The 8579-nt window shown below is 38.6% G+C and overlaps 1 long non-coding RNA gene across 2 annotated transcripts in view; it reads right to left on the bottom strand.

Annotated features, from left to right (window-relative positions):
• Positions 1-7124, bottom strand: part of LOC126990525 (uncharacterized) — a 31517-nt gene extending 24393 nt beyond the window's left edge. The window contains exons 1-5 of one of the 2 annotated variants that reach the window (XR_007744505.1): positions 7093-7124; positions 5602-5751; positions 2521-2571; positions 1912-2108; positions 725-1013 (exon numbers count right to left, since the gene is read on the bottom strand). This is a non-coding gene — a long non-coding RNA (uncharacterized LOC126990525). Of the gene's footprint in view, positions 1-724; positions 1014-1911; positions 2109-2520; positions 2572-5601; positions 5752-7092 lie in introns of those variants that run through there. The other variant, XR_007744506.1, reaches the window with a different exon arrangement.
• Positions 7125-8579: the final 1455 nt, after the last annotated feature.

Here is an 8579-nt window from a genome sequence, read left to right on the forward strand (position 1 = left end):
CATCAGAGTCTGATGATGATAACACTCAATATTTAGCCACCAAGCAATTAAAAGAAGAACTGAGTAAATGGGCATCTTTCCATAATGTCACACACAATGCTGTAGATGACCTCCTTAAACTACTGATTAAAACTGGTCATAAGGATTTGCCCAAAACTGCTAGGTCATTGAAAAATACACCTCGAGATATTATCACACATATGAAATCAGGAATGGATTATGTGTACCTTGGGTTGAAGGAAGAATTACTGAACCATCTAAACAGTTACACAGCAGAAAGCAAAATGCATTTAACTGAACTTAAATAAGAAAAGCAGCACTTGCTTTGTAACCTGTCTGCTACCGCTGACGCGTCTCACGCGTTCAAAGCTAAACCACTCCTATATACCGCTGACGCGTCAGAAAATTATCGTAATAAATCGCAATAGAAAGAATGCTTTCATGCGCATTTCGGCGTTCACTTGAGTGCAGCACTTCTAGGGGACGGTGAGTGGAATGAACAACTTTTCGTATTGGTTTTGGCTATATTAAGTAATTTTAGCCCCCCAAAAAGAAAAAAAAATTGGCCAATGGGCGGTATAGAGCGCATCTTTTATTTCCCACAGGGCGGTAGCAGATGGGTTAAATTAGTATACTGTTGACCCATGCTAACTCCAGACTAATAGGGGAAAGGTTGGTCTGACAAATGCAAATGTCCGACAGATGAATTTACCCCCCCCCTCCAAAGGAGAAGAAAAAAAAAAAAGCAGGTACTTACACTTGGACTTTAGTCCCTGGGTCGGTCAGAGTCCAAGTTAGTGAGGAGTCTGAGTTAGCGAGGGTCAACAGTATTTGCATCTTTGCCTACGTACCACGCATATCCTGGCTACTGACAAAGCCATCTGGAAGGATCTTCTTAGGACGTTTTCTCTTGATCCTTGATACACCATTACTATCACCATCAGAGTCAGCACTGCTCAGAGTATCCTCAACTGTAGATGTGTGCAGGTAATCTTCACAGTCTTGGTAACTATCTGAAATATGAACAGAAATCAATAAATTATTTTACCATACATGCAGAACTCTACCAAACATGTGGGGTGGCACTTGAAAAGCAGAAATGCATGACACGAACTCCAAATTTACTTAAACTACTTTCACACATACATGCTCCATACAAAAGTTGGTAATATGATTCCTTCAAACATTTGAATTTTTGCCTACACAGCCAGGTCCCTCTTGAATGTTTAAAGGTTGCCAATGAGTGGCAGAGCAAAGGGACAGTGCACAAACAGTGTGAATGCACACTGTAACAACCACTACATATATGGTGGATTGCCCAGGGCCCATCTTCACCCACTGAGACCCAAGCCAGCCTTGGCTATGGCTGCTGACACTGGGAGGCCATATCGGATGACTCAAAACCCCCCACACCTTGCTCACAGGGGGGTAATCTCTAGTTGTCAGCGATATTTTTTATCGGTCTGAGCAGGACTCGATCATACTACACGCTCGTACCAAAATGGCAGGCACATGCTACCACTGAGCTAGCCAGTGGCTAGGAGCCCTGGACATGGGTCACAACCCCCTATTAATACATGGTACTCACTCACTGCTTGTGGACAGGGGCGTGGGGTATCAGAAAAAATGCACAAATTTTTCCTCTACGCCCGGGGAATCGAAACCGGGCTCTCTCGGTTGTAAGCCAAGTGTGCTATGATTACACCAAATGCCCTTCAGTGCTCCCAAAACAATAGCTCCCAGCCTATGACTTATCTCTACCTCCATACGGTTCCCCCAGGTTCAATGTCCACATCCAAGTACCTAAACTTATCCACCTGCATTCAGATTAATATATAATAACAGAGTCTATGCACTCTCAGCTGTAGCTATACATGAAAAGCAGAAAAATATAAGAAGATTAACACCTACCTGATGATATTTTCACTTTAACTAAACGGAATTTCCTCCAAGATTTTAAGTCCGGGTGTTGTTGAGACCTCAATGCCTTCTCTGCATTTACACCTTGAGGCCAATATAAGACTTGCTCTTCCTCATCGATCCAGCTACATGGTACAGTATGCTCCTCTTCTCGTTTTCCCTCAAGCCAGACTGCTCGTTTCCACATCCTGACAATTTATACCAGAGTTAGTAATTCAGAACCTATTGTAATAAGATGTTTTTTATTTCATTTGAAGACATAACCTGTATCATTATATATATATATATATATATATATATATAAATATATATATATATATATATATATATATATATATATATATATATATATATATATATATATATATATATATATTACATACCATCACAGAGGTAAAACAACCCTGCAGCATCAAATGGTGGGAGATTAGGTTCAAACAATCTTATGTCAAAAATAGATGTGTAAATAGAAATATGACAATGCTGGCAAACATATTTACCTCAATTCTAAATAAGCTATTATATCTTTAACAAAATCAGTAATTTATAAATGCTACAAAATGAAACTTGTCACACCCTGTCAAAAGTAAATAGTCTCACCATTGATGATTATCTTCTCGTATAAAGACTTCCACTAGGTGTTACAGCCATCTTTAGATGTGAAATGAGAACAGGAGGGAATAAAGATGTGAAATGAGAACAGGAGGGAGTAGATGTAGCACACATGAAAAAAAAAAAAAAAAATTGAGGCCAGAATATCCAGAATATAAGACTCAAAAGTTCAGTATGAAAAAGGAGACATTAGAGATACTGTATTCATATTATCAAAATAATTTTTTTAAGCAGATGACAAGACAGCAAAGGCAAAAATAATTTAAATATCTTACATACTTTATTCAGTTTTGTCATGCAAAAATGGTATCAATACTACTCCGTCTTTGTAGGGTAATTTCACAACTTTTCTGAACAATTGCTTGGAATGAATAACTTTAATTTTTGTCCTCGAAGTATTTTTCATGAACACAATATTGATGAGTTTTGAATCACAAGGTTCAGTGAAAAAATATTCAGTAAGGCTTTGGCTTAAAACATCACATGTATAGTATCCATTGTCCTTTACCTCTTTCAGGAAAACAAAGTCCTCACTTTCCAACAGGAAACAATTATCCTTGTACTTTGTGGAAATGCATGTTTCTAGAGAAGTGTCTTTGGTTGCACTGTATCTTTCCTTTTCAGCAAGCCTTTTGAATACTTGTGAGATGGGGTTATTTGTTGACCGCACTAACTTTTTTATTTTATATAAATGATTCTCAAAGGGGAATGCACTTAAAGAATTCAGTGAGCACTGATAGCTTTCCACATCATCAGCTAAATGGATGACATTATGTACATTATATACAACAAAATGAGGACCAAATACATCATGACATTGTTGCACAAAATACTCCAGTAGTTCTCGGGCATATGACAAGTAGCCATTCCTTATATAGTTATTTGAATTCAATAAGATACTAAGAGCTACAGTTAGTGACAGGCTTGTTTTGTAGATTTCAGCTGAAACAATATCTTTCATTGCAATGATACTTGTATACAAGATGAATTGCCTGAATTCAGTAGCCTTCCAGCGATCAATAAGGCAAGAGATCTTGGCTGCCTTGCAAACTCACTTGGGAGTCTATTTGACATGCCCTTTAAAGCAGCAGACACCAAGCTTAACTGATGCTGGGAGAGTTTACACACTCTCGGACCTCTCATAAGAAAAAGTAACATTCTTCTTGTGACACCAAGGCAAATTAGATGCATGTAATCAAGAGGGAATCCTTTAACACAGGATATTCCATACTGAATGAGAGGACTTATTCCCCGTTGATGAGTTCCTTCATAATGACCTAGATTAAATTTTTCATCAGTTCTTTCTCTACATTTATCTTTGGAGTCTAGTATGACAACATTAGAGTCCCAGGTTCCTTTAATCTCACACCTTTCACAAGCATAATACCCGGTGTGGCCTTTAATGCATTTCAGAAAGGCTCGTGCAGGAGCGTCACATATGAACGAAATAATCTCCACTCCTAATCTTTTCCCATCCACAAATAAACCATCTTTTGAAAGTTTCATGTATTCTCCTAAAAAATCTTCTAGAAAACTTTCTACCGGTTCTGGCTTTGTCTTCCCACAATACAGAGCTACTAATGCTGGCCTGAAATTGCTAAACTTTATCAGTATTGGCCAGAACTGTTCATTACTTGACTTATACAATGGAATTCCATCTACATTTACACTTAATTTAATGAAATCATTGTTTTCTGTGAAATCTTTGTTGCGATTCAATATAATTTGTAAACATGAGGCCATTCCAAAATAAGAATAGCGTCCGCCACATTTTTCAACTGTTGTTACGTGCCTTGGCGTTTGCAGTAATGTCCGTGCATCTTTAGGAAGATTAAGCCCTCTTTTGTTAAGTATTTCTAAAGCTGACCAATTGCTTGATGTTTTATATTATTCTCAGAGGCCCACTTAGCTAATTCCTCCAGAACAGAATCATCATTGATGCTATCTTTAAGTTCAGGTTGACTATCACTGTCGGTGCCAGATTCTTCTTCTGAAGAGCATATTATATTGTCATCAATCAATTGTTGATAAGGTAAAGTGTAAGGCATATCAGTATTCTCCTTAGCATCATGAAGTTTACTGACTTTAGAAGAAGTATAGTTTTCTTCATCTTCACTACTAGAAAAGAGCTCTTGCAGTTGACGCTGTAATTTCCGGTACCTTTTATAGTAAGCCATGACTTTACTACAGAGCTTTTATATTGAATTATGAGGGATAGTTAACTAAGAATGAATACAGTATCATATATAAAGACTGTTTTAAAGTGAAAGAAACTGAAATGGCAGGACAGAATGCTAGAGAGAGAGAGAGAGAGAGAGAGAGAGAGAGAGAGAGAGAGAGAGAGAGAGAGAGAGAGAGAGAGGATTAGAGCATGCAAGGATAGGAATAAATGGAGATTCTTCTGATGTGGCCATCCCCTAGTAGGGGGAGTTCTTTGGAACAGGCATCACATATAGAGAGATAGAAAAGAAACTGAAGAAATGTTATCTGAAATTAAGACAAAACAATATTATTAGGTACCAACATTGAGAACACATAACAAGTATGCACACATACAAACATGTAAGCCATCTGCAGATATACAAGGATAGATAGTGGTGAATGATTGGAACAGACATCACAGCCATGTTGTGAGTGCCAATACCATAGAGACATTCAGGAAGAGGTTGGATAAATTCATGGAAAGCGAGGTTAGGTGGGGTCAGGCTTACAGGAGCTGCTTTGTATAGGCCAACTGGCCACTTGTAGACTCCTTACTTTCATATGCAAACAGACCAAGAAAAATATGCATGAGTAAAGTTAAGAAATACCTAGATAGATTATTTTCAAGTTAGGCTAGGTAGGTTTAGCTTGTTCACTTGCACGGGCTATAAATTCATATAGGCTATTTACTTCACCTAACACAACAAGAAGCTTGTGGTAGGTACAGACTAGATGATTTTATCGTAAATCTAAAAAACGGGACCACACACGTTTAAATGTACTAGTCCAAAACTATACTGTTAAACGAAATTAGGTACCTACTTCTGCAATGATTGTGAAAAAATACTAGATAATTAATTTACTAACCTTGTAATAAGTTGGGCAGGAAGAAGACAAAACAAAGCCTGTGTTGACACTGTATATAGGCTTCAAGAGTTGCAGCCTTTCAGCCCAGTTATCACAAGCTAGTGACAAGTTAGTGACGCTCAACTTCATGAGACTTCAAGTTTTCTTCAACTGAAAATAATAAGAATACTGTAATTACCACAACAAAATACACGACAGTATTCATAGCTTTGCAGAGTTTGGGTAAAATATTTCATATTACTTGAATACTATTACATCCATAGCCCTAAGCATTAAAGCAAGCTGGCGTTTTCTAAATGTTTACCCCTAAAGAACCGAAATTAGGTTAAGATTCGTATTATGCACCCTTGCCTAGTAACTGACGTGTCTCTATACATGCAAACTTTAAAATAAATAAGTAAATATGAATCTAACTTTAATCTAACCTTATATCGAATCTACAATAACCAACCTAACGTAACCTAACCTACCTTAATCTAGTCTAACCAACCTGTCTGTCTATCCAAACTAACTTAACCAACCCCTTTTCATTTTATATGTAACTTTATGTCTGTGATTATAATGAAAATAGCAGGTTTGCAGGAGCTTGTGAAGTGAGTTAAAGATATAGGCTACACATTAAAGAATTAGTATTTGATGAGACTGGAGACAAGATGTGGAGGGGTGCATAATACGAATCTTAACCCTAAATTAACTTAACCTAACCTAAATCACAAGGGGGTAGGCAAAAAACAATTTTCGAGGCAAAAATGTCCCCACATCCCCTAACCTAACTAAAACTAACCAAACCTAAACAAACCTAGCCTAACGCATCTAACCTAACCTAAAGTATGAGGTGGTGGGGAAAAAATAAAAAAATAATTAATTAATAAATATTTTGATGAAAAAAACTGCCAGGTTTACAATCAGCACATCGAAATCTATCGGGAAAAAAAGTAGTTTCAACCCCAAAATCCATTCTGACCTCTGCAATAATAATACCGAGTTGGACCTGTTTCTGCCGGAGATCACTGACGAGCCCTGTCCTACACTCCCCATGCAACTCTTATAAGGGGAGCAAAAATCGAGGAAACTACTCACGTATACATACCAGCTGAGTCACATCAGCGCTCTCAGCAGGGGAGGGCCGCTGGACTCCCAAGGCGCCCATGAGTACTTTGTAACAGTCGTGGGCGCCGTGGGAGTCCAGCGGCCCTCCCCTTCTGTGAGCCCAGATGTGACTCAGCTGGTATGTACGTGATGGAGTTAGTTCCTCGATTTTTGCTCCCCTTATAAGAGTTGCATGGGGAGTGTAGGACAGGGCCTTGTGCATCAGCGGCCCGGGTGGCCGCCCTGGCTGGCACGCTTCTTACCTCTCATTGTACAGATCTTATCATCGTCAACGATTCCTCAAGTGTCCAGCACATCCACAAGCCCTTCCTAACACATACAGCACATGCCCTCATCATGAAGAAAACAATATATCAACTCTAAAAGGCCTGGTCTACATACCTTGTTTACGCTGTACTGGAGTTTTGGCGCGCTCTCTGGGGCCCACCCTCAGCTGCAGCGTCTGACAGCACAGCAACACGTAGAAATCCACACTCGAGCCGATATGTATATATAATGAAGACTAAAATTTCTCATCTAGACCTTCTCACCGCAAATATTCATTCTGATAAAAATAACACTTTCCAACCTGCAAGTTCAGCTAACATATACGTGCTGCAGCCGTAATTTTTACAACGATCGACCGGCCATTTCAGATTCAAATTTTCGTCACCATTAATAACCATATTTCGCCAGGCGGTATTTATTTTTAATATTCAGTATCACTGTTGACTAGATAATTAATGCCAGAGAAGAGACATATAGGGCATGTGTACGTACGTTATATGTACCTGATAAAAAATTAAAAATAATGACGTAGATCTGGCAAAAATTGAAAATTACAAAATTTACCAAATTTCACCTTGTCATTTCTTTTCATCAACATATATGTCTGCGGAGGAAGGAGAATTTTTTTTCTGAAAAAAATAATATATATATATATATATATATATATAGAGAGAGAGAGAGAGAGAGAGAGAGAGAGAGAGAGAGAGATCTTGCACGACTTTTTTTTTTGGCAATATCTATTCTTATACATCAAACTACATTAGAATAGGTACCTTTTTATGAAGGGACGCGTCGTAGTTCTCAAGTTAATTGAATTGAAATATAATGTGTGGTGTACTAGTATAGCTTTTCATAATTAACTCGTGAATTCCACGAGAATTTCTTACCCCAGTTTTATGCACGGCTGTAGACACGTCATTTCTTAAGAATTACACGTGCATTCATTCACGTGAATTTGTCGGCTAAATACTCACGTGGTAAAGACGTGGATTTCTGGTGAATTCACGTGTTCACGAGTTTTCACCAGATATCCACATCTAAAAGATGTGAAATTCTGCACGTGTGCTGCCTGGGAGACACCTCATTCCGCAACCAGCAAAATCCTGAACATCATAATGGGATAACACCATTTTGTGACACACCTCTCGACATGGTCACAGGATTTCCAGCTGATTACATGCACCAGGTGTGCTTAGGGGTACAGAAGCGTATGTTGCTGGCTTGGATGAGGGGAAGAAAAGAAACTAGGTTATCAGCGCGCCACATGAAAGAAATTAGTGATCGACTTAGAAGCCTGCAGCGATTTATCCCCAAGATATTTGCTCGAAAGCCACGAGGACTAGATGAAATTGATCGGTGGAAGGCTACAGAATACCGCCAGTTCCTCCTGTATACAGGAAAAATTGTTTTGCAGGGCATCATTCCAGAAAATTTGTACAATCATTTTCTTGTTCTAAGCGTAGCCATGTGCATTCTTGTGTCTGAAGACTTGACCAGCCAACACAGTGACTATGCCAGGGCACTGCTTAAATACTTTGTACAAAAGAGCCAGGATCTATATGACAGAGAATTTCAGGTGTACAATGTGCACAGTCTTCTCC

The sequence above is a fragment of the Eriocheir sinensis genome, unplaced genomic scaffold (assembly GCF_024679095.1).
Source record: "Eriocheir sinensis breed Jianghai 21 unplaced genomic scaffold, ASM2467909v1 Scaffold171, whole genome shotgun sequence".
NCBI lineage: Eukaryota > Metazoa > Arthropoda > Malacostraca > Decapoda > Varunidae > Eriocheir > Eriocheir sinensis.